Genomic DNA, 21829 nt, shown 5'->3' on the forward strand with positions numbered 1-21829 from the left:
CATCAAATCTGTAGGGGCGGAGAACTGCCCCCCGGTGTCATATTAGTTATTAGTTACGTAGTAAAAACAATACTTACGGGTAATTTTACGTTATCGCCGTACACATTTTATCCGGTAACAATTTAATTTCAGTACAAGTATATTACCATTTATCGAACTGAATAACACAAATTGTCTAGAGGTATGTGATAATACTGTTTAAGGCCCTTGGTACGCATCTGCACCACTCACTATACATGAATGCCTTGTAAAAGTCGTGTTTTAATAAGAGCGCGAAACATAGTCGAGATCCACACAGGAAACGCGTGCGTGTTAATACTGGCAATGTGTTGCAACTAAATATAGACGTGCAACTCGGTACTTATGGAGGAAAAGTTACATCGGAATTAATTTACATTATAAAGTAGTATTGACCCATGGAAAAAAAGTTAATTGACATATAAAAAAGTAAATTAATAGGCAAGGCAAAGGCAATAATTTAGCTGACTTGAAGAAAAAAATGAAGTGAAGTTGAATTTATAAGCAATTTATTTATGTTGTTTAGTTAATTCATGTCTTCTAGCACCTTATCCGTCGGTAGCATCGCCAGACTGTCGAGTCGTCCGCAGTTTGCATTTTGAGCAGATCATGTCGACATGCCAAACAAACAAAATCGGTAACAGTTGCTTTAATTAGCAGCTAATAAGGCAGGCAGAGAACTTGTTACCGTTAACGATAAGTACCGCGATCTTTTAATCTTTTAATTGGTAGACCGGACCGACCTTAATTGTTAAGAACTTGTTAGCTTTGAATAAAGCCGCATACGGGTTTATTATATTGAACCGTCCAAATCCGTAATTGGCGAAAACAAACAAATAAATTATTGTTTTCAGCTGGCATAAGGATGGATTAAATTGCATGCTAATTGTTTGTTTTTATTACGGGGAAAATATCAAATAATTCAGCCGCGAAAACTTTTTATTAGCAAAAAGTTATTTGTTTTTCTTTGTTCACATTGACGAAAATCACGTGATTATAAAGTTGGCGACGTGACGACGTCCATGCCGAGGTAGGTATTTTATGCCGTTTTAAAACTTTCATTACTTGTACAACTTTATATTACTTTTGAAATTTCACTCAATTTCCATACATAATAGCAAGAAAGTTACTGGCGTTATTGTCATTATAATACTCGCTTTATATATCACCGCTATTTCTTTAATTAGGGGGCACTTCTCCGGGTCATCAATTCTGACAGGGGGGCAGTTCTCCGCCCCTTATTAATCAGCAGGGGGGCAGTTCTCCGCCCTATACAAAAACAGTGAGGGGGCAGTTCTCCGCCCAGTGAAAAATCTTTGGGGGGGGGCAGTTCTCCGGGGGGGGGGGGCACTTCTCCTAGAGCCTAAAATTTCGTATGCTGTGATTAGAAATTTATTAACTGTACTGTGATATCCACATAAAATAATGACTTTACCTGTATTGATAGGAATTTTACGCGTTTATAAATGCACAGAATACCTAGTGTATAACATTATTTATTGAGCGGACAGATGCATTAATCTGCACTGGACCGCGCGTTGGGTATTTACTGTTTAGTAACATCTTAATACCATCATTTTTAAACTGATAACGGAATAATAAAAAAAAATCGTTAAGACAGACAGACACACAATTTGATTGTCGAATACAATCAGTACATAGCCATATAAACATTATACATATTTCAATTAAAAAGCATGTCAAGGAAATGTGATTCATAGAATTTAGTTTACTTACGGAGAATGTTCTTAACATATTCGATGCGAGTTTAATATATGAGATCTAACTTTTAATAAACAATTATATATTAAGTTAATTATTATTACTACTGATAAATAACATTTAAGCTTTCCTATAAAAAGAACATTTAACATTTAAGGATTCTTATTTAAAGATACTGTGTACGTGCTTGAATTAAATCTTTTTCTGTATTAAAATGTTCTAATAAAGTATAAATTTCAGATTTGGCACGAATCTTTGTATATTGATAGATCTTCTATTAATCCCGGTAGTTTTTATTACCAATTATTGTCAATTAGTGTAAATTATAACATCAATCAATATGTGTCATAAATAGGGCGTACCCGAGATACAAACATGAGCCGATGTTGTCTACAACAATAACGATTGCCACACTTTACCTTTAATTGAGAATTACAGACGTGTTAATCTATAAGTGTTTTCTATCAATTACTGTAATAGATAACATCAAACGGTAGGTGTCATACATATGGTGTACCCGAGATGTAAACATACAAGTCAGAAACGCGAGTCTTACACCCATATTGGCATTTTAAATTATACTTTTGACTGCTTAACTCTAATAACATGTATAACATATAAATAAAAATGTGTCATTTAAAGATACGTTTACACATGTGTATAATTGTTATAAAATATTCATCCCATATTGTCGTTGAATGTTCATACTATGAATTTGTATGAATAATTTTATGATTGTACTTACGAAAATTTAAATTTTCGCCGTTATATAAATCTAGGAAAAAAATAACACATACAAATGTCGATGTTTCATATCACTTATATAGTATTTCATTGATTTTACAGAGCGCCTACAGTCAACGCAACACTGTATTCACCTTTGTCCGCAAGGTCATGTCTATACCGTTCCTGCCAGCGGAACATGTGGAACCAGCGATTATGAGGTAGATTATATATTTGACAAATACACAAAGAAATACAAAAAATAACTGGATGGCCACGTTTCACTTATTTAGAAATAATTCGAAAAACCGTTCAGACTATTACTTTACAAATTACTGGTCTCTTGTAATAGTACTGATTCATTTTTATTTGTTTCAGACTGAAAGAAAAAAACAACAGACGAACGCCTGGCCGACCTGCTAGAGCCATGTGGACAGGACATGGCTTAAATCTTCGGTGTGGGGACCTGAAAATTGGAGCGTGTTTGGTCGGAGTGTCCGAACAAATAATGACTGTGAAGGGTGGCACTTGAAACTAAATCAGCACGCCAAGAAAGCCAATTTGCCTTTCCACCTACTACTGACCCTTCTTTGTGAAGAGGCTTCCCTTCTCCCAACACAGGTGAAGATGGTATCAGAAGGAAAGCTATCCAGGCGACAACGAAGGAAGAACAAGTCTCTCCAGGGAAAAATCTTCAAGCTGTGGGAAGCGTACGAGAGCGGAGAATTGTCAGTCAACGGCCTACTGAGGAAATGCAGTGGCATTTATGGACCAAATGCATGAACGTTGCTCATTTGATGTCTTTCTGATTGTTGGAAATGTTTCAACCCTTGTTTTTGAAAAGCTTGTTTGTGTGTGAAAGTTACTGTGTGTTTGTAATGTTTGACCATTATTATATTTTTTAAATGTTTGATAATATTCAATATTTACGGACCAAATGCCTGCCTGAAAGTTGCTAGATTGAATTGAAATAAATTATTGCTCATTTGTTGTTTTTTTCTTCTTCTGATTGTTAGAAATGTTTCAACCATTGTGTTTAAAAGCTTGTTTCTGTGTGAAAATTTGTGTTTAATTATTACGGATGTTTGAAATGTTTGATAATATTCATCATGGCTCATTACAACCTGTGTTTGTAATGTTTTAAAAGTATTAAAGATGTTGGAAATGTTTGATAATATTTTGTGAAAGTTTGTGTTAATTATTACGGATGTTTGAAATGTTTGATATTATTCATCAAAGCTCATTACAAACTGTGTTTTAAAATTATTTTTAAAATGAGTTAATAAATGGAAATGTTTGATAATATTTTGAATTGTCTTTTCATTCATAAATCTGTGTTATTTATTTCATTTAATATGCTAAAATTGATGCTTTGTATGTTTTCAATAAAAACAAATGTAAGTATCGTGAGTCTGTAATTGTTATAAATTATGAATAAAATTATGAATATAACACATTTCAATTTTATTTTTTTCCCCATGTATTATTCGTTTTATGTATTCAGCATTCCTTTTAAAGTCAAAAATGTTATTTAATACATTTTTTTCCGAAAAGAGTATTATATATATGACAAAATATTTCGTTGCACGCTGTCATTTAATTTGGGGCGAGTTGTCTTTTATTTGGGGCGAGTTGTCTTTCGATTGGGGCGAGTTGTCTTTCGATTGGGGCGAGTTGTCCAATATATTTGGGGCGACTTGTCCAGATTTTCGGGGCGACTTGTCCTGGGGCGAGTTGGCTTTGGGGCGAGTTGTCTGGTAACCAAATAATGGACTGTTGCATATGTGTTTGCAATACCGGCGCGGTCATGCTTATACAAATAACTAATTTAAACGCAACAATTTTGCAAAACAAGGCTGTGTGTTAATAAAATAAAATTATGAATACCATGTTTTGTATTTTTATAATAACCCGTGTTACTGTTATTAGAGAGCATAAAGCAAAAAAAGCATTAAAATCGGTCGAATAGAAAATTTGTATAAATGGGTGATATATAAGCGCTTTTAATTATAATGAATACATGAATTATTTGTAATCGTTATGGTTTTAAATGGAATGATCACGGATCACGCCTGCGGATGATAATTTATACGCGATGTTCTAGTGCAGAAAGGACACGGAGCAAATTATGCTACCACTTCTATACCAGTCACAACGCGCATAACTGAATATGATATTTTGACAATTAAATATTTGTTACATTTTTGGAATGGTTTAGGATCAAACTCATACGTTAAATTATTGCTCTTTCAAAGATTTGAGTCCTTTACGTTCTTCGGTCATATCCCTAACGAAGGGAACAAAAGGGCTCCTAATGTTGTACAATTATGTGATTATGTGGCAACTGATATTATAAGTCACGATTATTTTCAATGATTATTTTTGCCTCATCACAACTACGCATAGCAATGAAGCTGTTACTGATTTGGAAAAAGGAATTTGTTTACATTTTTTTGTTTTCCTATTTTTGGTACGAAATGCGGAGTAACGAATTATAAAAAAAAACGCTATTTTCACGACTACATAAAACATTGACATCGCGGGAATATTTGGTTGGTTGTTAATTTCCGAGAAACGAACACAAATCTCCATTCTGCAAAAAATACGATGGAATGTTCGGTAAGCCCTTTTCATAATTAATTCTATAGTTTGTTTACGATATATTCCATTATAAGCCATTACGTAAAAATTACCACAGCACGACAATGTGATAATTCGTCCAATGATTGGTTCGGCTGTAGCTAAAGAAACTTCAGCGTACAGTTTATATAGTATTGACAGACCTGTACGCTGAAGCTAACCCCGTATCGAAAGTCAACCAGAGTCGTAACATATTTATGTCACGCTATAAATCAAAGAAAGCTCATTTCAGGGCTCGAAATTAACACTCGCACACTCGCAAAATGCGAGTAAAAAATACCGAATGCGAGTCAAGTTTTAAGCCACTAGTATTTTTTTGCAAGTAAATAGTGAAAAGAAATGAGTAGGTATAATGCTGCTCGACACATGATCACTAAATCTTAGGTCAATTTATAGAACGCCCAAGAACCCTTATGCGTATGCGCACACCTTGTATGTAGACTGGTATATACAGACACGCGGATGGTATTGGTACAAAGGAAGTGAAACAGTCGACTATTCACACATGTTCATTGAAGCGAAAAATAACTTGTCACTTTATTCCCACAGACGGAAATAACACAAAATATACATAATACAAAAGATAAAGCAAAGTTAACCGTTTAGTTAGAAAAAACAGATTTTAAATCCTTCTATGAAAACAGTGAATTAGTGGAAAAAATAACTTAAAATAAGACTAAAACTTGTTATAGATGAAGATGGTCAATCAACCTAATGTGGGCCCTTGTGGTACAAGGAACTGATATCTTTGTATGGTTGCAGAAATAAAATGTGTATACATGTTAAGTACTTTTATTTTGTTTAAATAGAACTAAACTAAAAACCAAGGGTTTTTTATGTTTCCATCAAAATTTGCGATAATGTTTTTGATTTTGCGAGTTGGTATTAAAGCTGCTCGCAATTTTTTGCAAGTAGAAAAAAAAGTTAAATTCGAGCCCTGCGTAGGTCAATTTATAGAACGTCTGAATACCTGTATGCGGAAGCGCACACCTTGTATGTAGACTGGTATACTTATAGTACAGATACGAGGATAGTATTGGAACAAAGAACGTGAAACAGTTGACTATTCACATTTGTTCATTGAACTTGAACAGACATGGCGTCGAAGCCAAACATAATTAGTTTCTTTTTGCCTACAGACGGAAAAAAAATACGAAAGATGAAGTAAAGTTAACCGTTGATTTGTATTTTGGTGACGTCGCACTCAACACACGATATCATAGCTGATTTTTTTCAATATTTGAAAAGTTTTAAACCCATTAAAAATATCCCAAACTGACACTTAAACTTTGTTTTCTGAGTGAACACGACACACTTATATTCGAAAACAATGCCCTTATGGTCCAAGGAACTGATATATTTGTATGATTGCAGAAATAAAATGTGCATGTTAAGAACTTTTGATTTTGTTTTAATAGTACTAAATTAATGTCCGAACTTTTTTATGTTTCCTGCAAAATTTGCGAGACTGTTTTTGATTTTGCGAGTTGGTATTAAATCTTCACCAATCTTCTTCGTCGTTCTCGGCTCCACTCGTCAGCTTTTCAGGTACACATCACGGATTGGATATTCTACCTTCTGGGAACACAGTCAAAGGAAAACCCCTCCAATGAAACACATATTTCAGCACACTGACAGTCACATATACAATACAATACAATATAACATATACAGGCTCACAATTTTTCCTGACAAAATACTCGCATAGCGAAACACATCTACTCACCTCAACATCCCGTGGTGCACAAGAGACCGTACTACCTCGTGCTGCCCAGCATGCACTATACGGATTTGTCGCTGGTTCCCAATCATGATGTATGTGCGCGTTTGGTAGGCCAGGCACCGGCGCAACACTATTTATGTAGTAAATTACAACAGTGTTAATAATTATAATTAGAAAGAAAGAATACAATGAAGTTGGTAATTTACTTTTAGAAAGCTTTATATGCTTTAGTTGCGACTCGCAAACAATTAATTAGCAATATAGTATACATGTAAGTGGGGCAAAACGTCTACCCCTTTTCAAAACAAATATCAGTGGCATCAGCCATGCACCGGTAGTGGTGTGACAGGTCCATAAACCAAAGTTCTATTTATTTTCATTGCTTTTAAAGTATATTGATACATGTATTGTGCTTAGCATTGTCAATGTGGTTGATGGTTTCTGTAAGGAAACAGTCAGAATATGTACAGACACAAAAAATCTGCAGTTTTTTATCCCCACGCTTTTTGAAAAAAAGGTGGGGATATTGTGGTGATCTCCGCCGTCCGTCCGTCTGTCCGTCCGTCCTGGCCACTATCTCCTCCTACACTAAAAGCACTAGAACCTTGAAATTTACACACATGGTAGCTATGAGCATATGTGCGACCCTGCACTATTTGGAATTTTGATCTGACCCCTGGGTCAAAAGTTATAGGGGTTGGGGTGGGGCCGCGTCAGAAATTATCACTCATTTTTTTAGGTTATTTTACATTTACTTCTTTATTTCTACACCGATTCACTTCAAATTGATACTGGACCTCACCTATGACAATACGGTCAATCTCAACCATGCATGGCCCCATTCCCAACCCTGGGGCGCCCCGCCCACATAGGCCACACCCACCAAAAATTTCCATTTACTATAATTTTTTCATTTCTACACGGATTCACTTCAAATTGATACTGAACTTTTGTTATGACATTAGGGTCAATCTCAACTATGCATGGCCCCAATCCCAACCCTGGGGCGCCCCGCCCACATAGGCCACACCCACCAAAAAATTCCATTTACTATAATTTTTTCATTTCTACACGGATTCACTTCAAATTGATACTGAACTTCTCTTATGACATTAGGGTCAATCTCAACTATGCATGGCCCCATAACCAACCCTGGGGCCCCGCCCACATAGACCACACCCACCCAAAATTGCCTTTACTATAATTTCTTCATTTCTACACCGATTCACTTCAAATTGATATTGAACTTCTCTTATGACAATACAGTCAATCTCAACTATGCATGGCCCCATTACCAACCCTGGGGCGCCCCGCCCACATAGACCACACCCACCCAAAATTGCCTTTTACTATAATTTCTTCATTTCTACACCGATTCACTTCAAATTGATACTGAACCTCTCTTATGACAATACGGTCAATCTCAACTATGCATGGCACAATTACCAACCCTGGGGCGCCCTGCCCACATATGTCACACCCACCCAAAATTGCCTTTTACTATAACTTCTTCATTTCTACACCAATTCACTTCTAATTGATGATGAACTTCTCTTATGACAATACGGTCAATCTCAGCTATGCATGGCCCCATTACCAACCCTGGGGCACACCTAGGTCAAACATTCGGCGTGGGGATACGCGTCGGCCTCTGCCGCGCCATTTCTAGTTTGTTTTATGTCCAAGCTTGTAGACTTGTAAAACTCGACTGATGTGAGTGGATTTTAACCTTGCAAGTCTAAAGAAAGGGTCCATATAATTATGTTGTAACCATATCTTTTTGAATTTTCTAGCATCCTTCAAAGCATAAAACTAAGCATTGTATTAAAACCGAAATGGTTCTATTTCAATAATTTGTATTTTGCTTGGCATTTATGACAACTCATGTAAGCTTCAACAGCTAATCATCCCCACGCTTTTGGGAGAAAAAGTGGGGATATTGTGGTTATGTCCGACTGTCCGTCCGTCCTGACCACTTGCTCCTCCTACACTTTTAGCACTAGAACCTTGAAACTTACACACATGGTAGCTATGAGCATATGTGCGACGGTGAACTATTTGGAATTTTGATCTGACCCCTGGGTAAAAAGTTATGGGGGTTGGGGTAGGGTTGAGTCAGAGATTTTTACTCATTTTTTTAGGTTATTTTACTATAATTTCTTCATTTCTACACCGATTGTCTTCAAATTGATACTGAACCTCTATTATGACAATACGGTCAATCTCAACTATGCACGGCACCATTACCAACCCTGGGGCGCCCCGCCTACATAGGCCACGCCCACCGAAAATTTATTTTACTATAATTTCCTCATTTCTACACCGATTCACTTCAAATTGATACTGAACCTCTCTTATGACAATACAGTCAATCTCAGCTATGCATGGCCCCATTACCAACCCTGGGGCGCCCCGCCCACATAGGCCAAGCCCACCCAAAATTGCCTTTTACTATAATTTCTTCATTTCTACACCGATTCACTTCTAATTGATACTAAACTTCTCTTATGACAATACGGTCAATCTCAACTATGCATAGCCCCATTACCAACCCTGGGGTGCCCCTGGTTCAGACATGCGGCGTGGGGATACGCGTCGGCCTCTGCCGCGCCATTTCTAGTTTACTCTGGTCTTACAAGAAACTTTGGATCTTATAAAACTGACCAAACCTGTTTGCGGAAAACTCCTCAGGGAAAGAAATCAGTGTTATTTTACCTTTAGGGGAAAGGTGGCAAGGCCCTTAAATTTTAATTACAAAAAGAGATGATATTTTTGAAGTTAAGCATAATAATAAGTGATAACTAGGCATCGCTAAAGAGCTAGCTCAACTGAGTAATGCTGAGTAAGTTACAGGTTCATGTTCAAATTTTATTTGATATAAATCATTTAATTGAATGGTTTTCTAATAATGATTTATTACATTATCTTGGTTTAAACAGTATTTATTATAATGAACATTTAAGCATGACATGTGAATTACATTCATGCAATAATGGATAAGAAAACCAGTTACTAAAAACTTATATGAATTCTTATCCATACATGTTCTTAGAGCGTTGAAGAAGTTAGCACATGCAACCATAATTCAATATCATCAAACTTGAATTGGAAAGATAGCTAGGAAAATAGCCACAAATGCCTCTTACTTGTTCAATTTCTGTTCAAATAAAGCTCATATTTAGAGGGGAATAATAAGTCATATCAGGATAATGTTGTAATGCCTTTGGAGCAGGGGACAGGCTGAATTTTGCAATAAATAAGACCGTAACAAATCACTGGAAATTAGTGTTTGCCCATGAGCCTGGTGCAATAAGATTTAGGACCGGTCATGTATCAAAAGTTAATAAGCGTAAAACAGTTTCCTGTATTTCTTATTAGTTAATTTTTCTGCTAGAAATTGCTGTTTACAATTTAAAGCGCTACCATTACAGGCAATAGACAATTGTGACAGTATTATAACGCAAAATGGTACAAAAAAACAACATAACGTGTCAAAGTGGAAACACAGAATAAATGATTCTTTTAAAATTGAAATGTTCCTGTCTATTGAGTGTTCTTTGTGTCATATAAAAGCTGTGCTCTGATTGGTCAGATAAATTGAAATGTTCCTGTCTATTGAGTGTTCTTAATGTCATATAAAAGCTGTGCTCTGATTGGTCAGATAAATTGAAATGTTCCTGTCTATTGAGTGTCCTTAGTGTCATATAAAAGCTGTGCTCTGATTGGTCAGATAAATTGAAATGTTCTTGAGTGTTCTTAGTGTGCTCTGATTGGTCAGATAAATTGAAACAAAATATTTCACTTGTTCCCATGCTGGCCACCAATCTCAATTTGCTTATAAGCTGCAAAAACAGCGCCACTGAAATCTATTTGTAAAGAAACTACAGTGATATTTTATAAAATATCTAAATGAGAAGAGGGCATGTGCAAACAGGAGCTGCAGTTTATATAACAGTGGTAAATTGGAACTTATTGAAAACATGACATTGTTTTCATATTTTTCCTAAAAATGTCGGGCATTCTTTCACCTGTTAAGCCGCGCTTTGTATTTATATTTCTTTTAAATGAATACTCCCTTTGACCTTTCTGATATACAGTGTTTTTGCTGCCCTACTGTTTTTGTTTCAAGATCAAAAAGGTAGAAATAAAAAAGTAATTGAAGAAAAACTGTCAACAAATTTTTTGTTTACTTAATTATGATCTTTGAGAAATTTGATGTTGTTCACATATGATTTTCTCTTATTAATATTATACACAGTAACTTGGCATGTGTACAGTAAAATATACAAAAAAACATTGTTATTATATTTTCCTAACGCGGTTTTATCTTCATAAATGTAAATCTATTTTTTTTATCCCCAACAGAAATGGGTAGATTTAGTGTCATTCTGTCCATTTTCAGTTGTTGATGTTACAAACGTCGTTCACATCCCCAAGCAATTACATTTTTAAAATGAAATATTTCATGACCATGAAGTGAAGATGTGCAAGAAACCTTGTTCTGCCCAAGTGATTTATACAGTTCTGAATTATTCACTCTTGGAAATGTCAGAGAAAATGGTTTCCATTATCAGTCATGTTTGTGAGATTAGTATCTTGATGTGAAAACATATAAAAAGGGGATACGAGGTAAATGAGTTTTTTTCATACTCTGCTGGTGTGTTTTTATAGAAAATATTATAATAATTAAAGGAAATGCGCAGCTAATATTTACATGTAATCTCCAGACATGACATGTACAGAAGTAATAAGCAATAAATCATGTACAGTGCATACATTTAAAGGGATTGTAGTACAGACTTTGTCAAGTTTTTGAAGAAACAAACAATATAATTATATCACTGCACACACTGCAGTTCTGGTTTCACGAATAATTTGTACAAATTCAACACAACTGTCTGGCCATAACATTGTCAGACTACACTGTAAATCTAATATAACAGGCTCGACCGTTAAAATGCTGAATCCAATACATGTATAACGAGGCTGGGGGTTGGCTCCCGTATTTTCTCAAACATTTTGGTCTATAGTGTTTTCATGACATTTAATTATGGCGGCGGCCTATGTGCTGATTGTATTAATTATAATTGCTCAATTTTAATTGATTAGAGACTAACCATTACTGGGGAATATGACAGGGTGAATATCTATAATTATATGTTTGGTGCAATACAGGTGTGAAAATAGCATATGTTTCATTTATGTGCTATCGATCTTTTGAATCATTGACAGCTTTTTTAAAAAGTTTTACGATACATGTTTCACTTCATTGTTATGCCCCCCTTCGAAGAAGAGGTGTTATATTGCTTTGCTCATGTCGGTCGGTCTGTCTGTCGGTCCGTCCACCAGATGGTTTCCGGATGATAACTCAAGGTTTAGGCCTAGGATCATGAAACTTCATAGGAACATTGATCATGACTCGCAGCTGACCCCTATTGATTTTCAGGTCACTTGGTCAAAGGTCAAGGTCACAGGTGAAGGTCACAGTTAATGGAAATAGGTATCTTAAAGATTTAGCATGGTTCAAACAAGGAAAACAACTACCTTTTATGCATGTTCTTTTTGTTACAGCATTTGCCTCCCTTGTAATTTATTTAAATTTTACAAAATGTAAGGCTAACTGCATTTTTGTAATATACCGGTATATGCACATTAGAAAAGCGGTATGTACAGTGTATACAGTTATCGTTACGGTAGGGTTTATATTTTGCATGTATTGGCCATGACAACACAACCTGGTTGCAATAATTCAACTCTCAGCTGTATAACCTAAAGGGTTGCTTAGCTGTCACAGCAAAAATTATCAAAGGCTCTGGGAGTCCGTTTATATGGACTACACACAACCTTTACATAATGTATGAATGCTCAGAACATATAATGAGAATATGTTTATAACTCTGGCTTTGACTTGGACGCTGTCATCCGCGTTATATTGTAACAGTGTATAAACATGTGGTCCTGTAGACTATGACTAAAAAGAATGATGTGGCTAATAACTTAATGAGTTTAAGATCATGTTATTACGTATAAAAATGTGAACATTGGTGTGGAAATTTAATACAATTTTGCAAATGTACGATGGCTAATAAGTAGTGTGTGCTTTAAAGCCTTATTCCTTTAGGGGAACACCCTGTACCTTTTGTATTCCAGATTTTGTCTTAGATTTAAAGTCCGCAATATAAATTTCATAATTGCTTAATGTGCTCATGCACAGCTCTACTGCTCACATATACATTTGCTGAGTAGTTTTATATTAAGTATGTGATATATGTCATTTCCAAACAAGCATCGAAAAATGTTACTAGAGCTTTATGCAGACGTGTTTAATCCATTTCAATTTTAATGTACTTTTTAGCTCGGCTGTTATCGGAGAAAACCCGAGTTATTGTCATTGCCAGCTCGTCTTCCGGTGTTGTGCTAAAACCTTTACATTTTGTTAACCTTTTGAACATTGGCTCTAAAATCAAAGTGCTTCCACCTACAACTTTGAAACTTCATATGTAGATGCACCTTGATGAGTTCTACATACCACACCCATTTTGGGGTTACTAGGTCAAAGGTCAAGGTCACTGTGACCTCTAAAAAAAAAAAATCTGGCAAGCTTTCATTTATTCAAAACTGCCCTGCAGCTGAGCGTTTGCACCCATTATGCGGTGCTCTTGTTCTTTTTGTGATCTAATGAAAATAAAAATGTCTTTTTGCCAATCCGTGGAGCGGTGCATTTAAAGTAACATTATTACTTATGTACATATTACTAATTTAAATGATTTAATTGAGTAGATTTTTAAAGCATCAGTTCACCAAATATAATTCAATGCTAAATGAAAGTTGTTATGCAAAACAATTTTGTTTATTTCACTGGAAACTATTGCATTGTGAGAGGTGCCTTTAATTATGTTGGTATTCCAAAACTATTTATGCAGTTAGAATATTGACTTTGTACTTGGTTTAAATGCATTGTACTTAGATTTGTGTAATTATAATATTATAATAGTTTTTCTGATTGCTGAATACCCCCCATAGTAATTTATGTTATACATTCCACCCCAGTAAAAAGTTGACTGGGTACATTAAATCACAATTGACCTCTTTCCATCTGTCTGTAGACTCTAATTTGTGCTGAGAAGTTCTCCTACACCTTACAACATATAACATTCATTAATTGTTCTTGGGTGTATGAAGTTTTTCATGTTTGATTTTTATTGTCAGGTATGTTAAAAATTACAACAGTCATGCCCCATGTTCTGTTATTTCAGTAACATAATGATTATGATAGATGTGTTTAGCAAAACGTACATCTCTGGAACCACACATATTATGTTTTGTAGCATTGTTTAGCGGCTGTTTACTATGTTTCAATAAATCATGACCCCAGGGCTTATGTAACATGGTTTAGTGGCTGTCTATTAATTATGTTTCAATAAATTTTGATTGGGTCTTATGTAACATTGTTTAGCGGCTGTCTACTATGTATCAATAAAGCATGACCATAGTGCGTATGTACATGTACATGTAACATGGTTTAGTGGCTGTCTACTAATAATTGTTTCAATAAATCATTATCCTGGGGCTTATGCAACATAGTTTAGTGGCTGTTTACTATGTATCAATAAATCATTACCCTGGGGCGTATATATAAGATGGTTAAGAGGTTGTCTTCTATGTTTAAATAAATCTTGAACCTGAGGGCTTATGTAACATGGTTTAGTGGCTGTCTACTATGTTTTAATAAATCATGACCCTGGGGCGTATGTAACATGGTTTAGTGGCTGTCTACTATGTTTCAATAAATCATGACCCTGGTGCTTAAGTAACATGGTTTAGTGGGTGTCTACCATATTTCAATAAATCATGACCCTGGGGCTTATTTAACATGGTTTAGCGGCTATCTTTTATGTTTCAATAAATCATAACCCTGGGGTGTATGTTACATGGTTTAGTGGCTTTTGGTCGAAAATCAAAATCAATTTTGATTTGTGTCAAGTTCTTTCTTGGTTTGAACTTGACATATCTTTTTTAATGCTTAAATTGTGAAATAAGTGTTGTTGTTAGCTATGAAATAAAAAAAATGCTTCAAATTAGGAATAGAAGTGTTTTCAGTATTATTTTACTAAGGTTCCTATGACTTATATGGCTGGATGGGAGATGAGCAAGATGTTGAAATAAAAAAAAACATGTTTTTTTGAAACCTTCATTTGTGAATTTGTAGGTCCCCTTTATGGGAAAAATATATACTTTTTATATGAATGATTGGGGGTATATTGTTTTTGGTCTGTCTGTCTGTCATTGTATGTGTGTGTCTGTCCCAAAACTTTAAGGTTGGTCATAACTTTTGCAATATTGAAGATAGCAATTTGATATTTTGCATGCATGTGTATCTCATAGCTCCCTTCTCAAAAAAGTGTGTGAAATGTACGTTTTGCGTACGTTTTGCGTGCGTTAAACGTGGCGGTATTGGCACTGCGTTTTTTGTGCGCTTTTTTTTACCGAGTGAGTTTTTAACAAAAACAAACAAACAAGAAAATGTGCGCTTTTTGTGGATAAATGTGCGCTTTATGTGCGTTAAACGTGTGCTTTTTATAAGTGTGTTCAATGTACGCTTTTATGTGCTTTAAATGTGCGTTAAACGTGCGCTTTTTATATAAGTGCGTTTTTGACTACCATTTATGTGTGTAAAATGTGCGCTTTTAAGTGCGTTAAACATGTGCTTTTTGTGAGTTAAATGTGCGCTTTTTTTATTTAAAAAGCGCACATTTAACTCACAAAAAGCGCAGTTATAACCCACATAAAAGCGCACATGTGTGTTAAAGTGCGTTTTTATGTGCGTTAAATGTGCGTTAAACGTGCGCTTTTTATAAGTGCGTTTTTGACTGCCATTTATGTGTGTAAAATGTGCGCTTTTAAGTGCGTTAAATGTGCGCTTTTTGTGAGTTAAATGTGCACTTTTTTATTTAAAAAGCGCACATTTAACTCACGAAAAGCGCAGTTATAACCCACATAAAAGCGCACATGTGTGTTAAATGTGCGCTTTTATGTGCGTTAAATGTGCGCTTTTTAAATAAAAAAGCGCACATTTAACTCACAAAAAGCGCACATTTAACGCACCTTAAGCGCAGTTATAACCAGGGTTGGCATATTGACCGGTCAATTGAGTATTGACCGGGCCGGCGGTCAATACCCGGTTAAAACCGGTCAATACTGGTCATTACTGGTCAATACTGGTCGATTGAAAATTGTAGCATTTAAACATTACAAAGGAGCCATTTTATATTTAATCAATAATTATTCTGTAATTGATAAACTTTTTTCTGAGTTATTTATTGTAAAAAAATCTTTAAAGCTGTAAAAAGTTACTTCTTTATTATTTATGGAAACAGCCTCAAATACATAAGGACTAAGGCAATATCTTTATCAGCGATTTTCCTTGTCCAATTGGGAAAAGTACCCGTACCGGTCCAATTGGGAAAAATCGAGTCGTGAAAACATCAAAATTGGGAAAAATCGAGTCGTGAAAACCTCAAATTGGGAAATTGGTGTATTTGATTTTTTGCTCCCAAATACTTTAAAATTGATAACCAAGTGTTTTCAAGCTGTCAATATTATATATAAACCTAGGTTCAAGCTATAGAGCTGCAAAGGGAAACTAACTAAATGTTGCTTAAAAAAAATTTTTTTTTTTTTTTTTTTATTACCTTTAATTGGAAATTTAAGGACAGATATTGGGAAATTTGTATTTTTTTCGTAATTGGGAAAGTGCCGTTTACCGGTACTTTATAAAGAAGGAGGAAAAACGCTGTTTATCTTAGTGTATCACATCTGTTACTAAAGTATTATTACTATTGTAGGTACCATTTCACTTAACTATTGATATATCTATATGATAAGCAGATGGACAAACAGAACTCTTGTGTATTCTAGGGTTATAATTCTAGCCTCTTAGTTGGTAATAAAATGCATGCAGTGTTATGTCTCTGATATTGACAATTAAGCAAATCTGCCCTATTTCATATCACTCACACAAGAAGATTACATTGTACTTGCTATTAATTTAATAGTTACTTCTAACTTCTTTCCTTTCTGTATTTAGAGGTGTTTTTTCCCTTTCATATTAAAAAGTTCAATTGGTATTCAAATGAATAAACAATCAAAGTTCTTGATTTTGCCAATAAATAATGATTTCCAATTGTGGGTCTACTCTTCTTTTCAATTGTTTTTTTCTTTTAATAATTATTTCTTATTATGTTTTTTATTCTTATATCAATAAAAATTAAAGTTTTTTACACTATTTTGTTTAAAAAGTATTTAAAGAAATCAATTCAAAAATACATGACAAGTAAGGATTGTGTCAAAAAGGTGCCATTTAAGGCCCTATTATCAGTTTTGGCTGCCCCAACCTGTATAGGTGAGAAGACTGTTAGAAGACTGTGGGGACAGTGGGGTATGAGGAACAACTCATACACAGTAATTGACAGGTTCTTGTTGAATCAAGCACAGAATTATATGAGCATCATAATTCATTAGAATTGGAAAAAAATTCAATCAACCAGAAAAAATCAAATTGACCAACTTTTACATATTTGCAAAATTTTGAGAGATTGGCCTAAAAATTGCATGAACAGGTATAAAATAGTGGGTATTAATAGCTTAAAACATTATTGGCAACATGTCTGTTTAATTTATATTATCAATATTGTTTAATTAGGCATGGAATATAAATTAAAATTGGGGGTAAAGTTCAATCGACCAGTATTGACCAGTAATGATCACTTCGGGAGTATTGACCGGGGCGGTTTTAACCGGTAAAAACCGCCAGTTAAAACCTGGGGCGGTCGATTGGTGCCAACCCTGGTTATAACCCACACAAAACGCACAATTTACGCAAATGAATGGCAGCAAAAAACACACTCACAAAAAGCACACATGTGCGTTAAAGGTGCATCTTTTGCCTTAACAGTTGATTCAATTATATGCTGTTAAAAGTTTTTTTTAATTCAGATATGCAATAATAACCAATAATTATATAAACATATATATTTGTGTATTTTAATAATTACAAGATAATTCAATTTTATACTTTAATGTACACCAACATTTTTTAACATACATGAGTAATTAAATATCAATGGCAATTTGATGAAATAAATATAAACATAATTTGATTATAAATAAACAAAAAATAATAGCATACTATAATAACATGTACAGTATATACACACGAACAGCTATATACATAAGAAAGATGCATATCAATCAAGGCCTTTCAGCATTTCTTTGAGGCAGCGGAGTGCAGCTCTCATCTTTCTCTCCAAGTCTGCCACTAGCCGGTCAAACTTCTTTGCAACAATTATACTGTCATGGCCTTTGCGCGATGCGTCTCGTGCATGATCTCATTTGATCAGGTCCTGAAAGATATTTTATAATGTAAGTGTTGAATATTGCTGTTATGGTAATCTTGTTGCTATAAAAATTCTAAATTTAAATCAAAACTAGTTTGTTTGCTTGTTGTTTTTGGTTGTTTATTTTGCAATTTTAATCCCCTGATCACATGTGACTTAACGCTTTTCATAAATAAATACGTTTGATAGAAAATACTGTTCGAAAATGTACCAAGATACGTGGTCTCATTTTGCTGTGTGGACTGGTCGGAAGTGTGACACCTTTAAAATGCAATAACCAGTACCCTGTATAGTTTTACCTCTAAACAAATCCAGCTTTTCTTGGTCAAGGAGAGGGCGCGGTTTTCCCACTCCTGTTCTCCTCATGTCGGCCAGCTTGTGCAGGGTAAAACCTGGTATTCAAGTCCATACATCAGGTAGTCTCTTTTTTGCTCCTTTTTTTGGCAGGCGATGCGATGATGCACATTCTTTCCATGGGGTTTAACCTATAAATTTAAAAGTTCTCATTTAATATGGGGGAAAAAACTGTTCATTAATGACCAAAAATAGGTATAAATAACTTTAAGATGACAATAACCATAAAATACAGCCATAATAATTCAAATGGTGTTGTTTTTCTTTAAAATTGCATTACATTTACTCATCCATTTATATTTCCCAGTGACAATACATAAATATGATAATGATCATTATTAATTCAATAAACTAAATAAAAAAGGGATGCAGAATTGAAAATACGAACCTGTTACAACAGACTGTTCTTCAGTATTCCAAAAATACAGGCAGTTGTTGAACTAGACCATATCACTTTATATGTCTTTAACCACCCACTTTTAATCTCCTTTATTGTTGATTTACACATTGTAGTAAATACACATTTTTTTCATCACACAATTCTTCATGCTGAAAGTATTTCAAGACATTTTACACTAAAATAATTAGTCTTAATTCTAGCTTAAAGTCAGTTGCTGATGCTGCTTGTTTTCAAAAAATAACTTCCTATCTGTGGTTCTCAAATAGATGGTGCCTGAACAAATCAAAAGTATATCAACACACCTTAGTTAGGATTAGATGGAGGACTGATAGGGACTGGCTATTCTCTTATCTGATACCATGCTGTGTCTAAGCCAAAAATTGCATAATTTGAGAAATACTGATAAGGCAGTCATTTCAACACCAAAATATTTATTGAATAATACACAGCACCCTTAACACATTATATTTAATTGTAAATATTTAAATATAACATGCTGAATGGTTTTAGCAAATAATATTAATAGTATAAATATTATTTTAATTGCCTTTTAAAATGTATGTTTATGGTCAATGTGGTAGACATTAATTGTTTTAGGGTATTAATATCAGTATAAGAAAGTTCAAATACTTATATATGTTGAGGAAATATAATTGATACTATCAAGCCCACATAATACTTTTGACACTTTCAATATTTTTAATTAGTTACACACAGTCTGATTTAGGTGGAAATTTTTAGAAATGTTTGAGATTAAAACGTAAGCAATAGGGTATGCATTGAAATTGTATGATAAAGTATGTAAACATTTAACAGGTTAATATGGACAACCAGTAATTATTCAAACTGCCCCTTATATTATTACAGGTTACTGAGATATATGTCTATGTTTAATCATTTGATGTAAATAAATTGTTAGAGCCTGCAACAATTTTGTTTCTTGTTCAATTTCTGTACAACATTTGCTAAACGGTTGTTAAAGACGCACTTTTTAAGAAGTGTGTTAAACATGTGTCTTTTTAGATACATCCTTTTAAAACAGATCATATGATAAAAACGCACTTATGAAATAAAAGACTAACTTATGCTTAAAAAAGACGCACATCAAAATAGAAAAACGCACTTTTGTGAGAAAAAACCCACATCTGTAAACCTTAAAACACACTTCTTAGATAAAAGACGCACTTCCTAAATAAAAGACGCACTTCTTAGATAAAAAACACACATTTTGCTCACATCTACACTCAAAAGCGCACTTACAGATGAAGAAAACACACAAAAAACGCACTTCCTAAATAAAAGACGCACTTCTTAGATAAAAAACACACATTTTGCTCACATCTACACTCAAAAGCGCACATACAGATGAAGAAAACACACAAAAAACGCACTTTTTCACTAAAATAACGCACTTGAAAAGCAAAAACGCACAAAAAGCGCACTTAAATGCACTTTTGATCACTGAAAACGCACATATTAACAAAAAACACACAATTAACGCACTTTTAAGTGCGCTAAATGTGTGTTTTGGTAAAAAGTGCGTTTTTATTTGACAAGGGAGAGCTGCACATTTTGAGAACGTCAAGGTCAACCTTCAAGGTTAGATGTCATTTTTTTCTAAAATAGCTGCCATGCGGCTTTAAGCCGCAGTAGGGGGCATGGTGTTTCACAAACACAGCTCTTGTTCCATTCGGAATGGGGCCAAATACCGGACCCGATTCTTATCGAAAAAGACACTGCTTAAGTATTGGAAAAAACATTTTTAAAAGTACGTCCTCCATCCAGCCTTAACCATTCATAAAGAATATCTCAAAATCTTTTTATTTTAAAAAAATGCCTATTGTTTAAACTTTAAAAAATTCCCATTGAGCATTGATATTTTTTACAACATAATAACAAGTGGACCTCTGCCATGATTGCTGTAATTTGGGCTCTGAGATCATTCAGTGACAAGGCATAATTTTATTATTTAAACAATGGATCATATCTCTTTAAACTGACTGAATGAAAGAGCCATAATTAAATAACAAAAGCACTTGTTACCAACACTGGTCTATTATCATAATGGTCTCTGGTTTATCTTTAGCATCTTTGACCCTGTCTGTTGAAAACAATTCAAGCAGTGACAAATACATCTTTATAAATGTTCTATTGTTCTATGATAATATATAAAGATTCAAAAGGTTTGAAAAGAATCGGCAGACATCAGTGTGTACAAGAAGATTTAAGGCTCCATTATAAAACCTCTCCTATTTCAATCAAAGTTTGTTAATTGATTGAATGATCGTATCAGAAAATACAAAATGTTTAAAGGGGCATATGAAAAGAATTCCCCCATAACAATGCATATTCTTTGTTTTCAAAAAGGTATTTATCTAAAAAAGATGTTTTATTTTTTGTTTTACATACATGCCTTTAGTGGGATTCGAACTTATGCCTACACAAAACCTACTTTCATGAAATGTTAATTTCACTAAAGTCCTCTTATTAATAGTGTGCATGTGTATAGTTGAACGTAATGTACATTATATATTATTAGTATACTACTACCAATTGTCCAATGCATACTAAAATTCCCGTGGCAACAATTTTTAGCTCGACTATTATATATGAAATATATATATTGGAGCTACTCACCCCTGTATCAGCGTTAGCGTGAGCTTTGGATTGTTAAAGTTTGCGTACCACCTCAAATATTTTCTATGTCCCTTGACATATTGCTTTCATATATTGCATACTTCTTGACCAACATGACCCCAATATATAAACAAGAGCAGACAACTGTATCAAGCATTTTGTAAGAATTATGTCCCTTTTTGCACTAAGAATATGCATATTATAGATAAATCTATG

General features: G+C 34.3%; 1 long non-coding RNA gene across 1 annotated transcript; it reads right to left on the reverse strand.

Moving 5' to 3' along the window:
- Positions 1-17887: 17887 nt before the first annotated feature.
- LOC127862624 (uncharacterized) lies at positions 17888-19106 on the reverse strand. The gene is made up of 3 exons (XR_008040707.1): positions 18965-19106; positions 18522-18707; positions 17888-18228 (listed from the first exon to the last, which is right to left on the reverse strand). It is a non-coding gene; the product is annotated as an uncharacterized LOC127862624 (long non-coding RNA).
- Between the last annotated feature and the right edge of the window lie 2723 nt (positions 19107-21829).

Source organism: Dreissena polymorpha, chromosome 1, assembly GCF_020536995.1.
Source record: "Dreissena polymorpha isolate Duluth1 chromosome 1, UMN_Dpol_1.0, whole genome shotgun sequence".
Lineage (NCBI taxonomy): Eukaryota > Metazoa > Mollusca > Bivalvia > Myida > Dreissenidae > Dreissena > Dreissena polymorpha.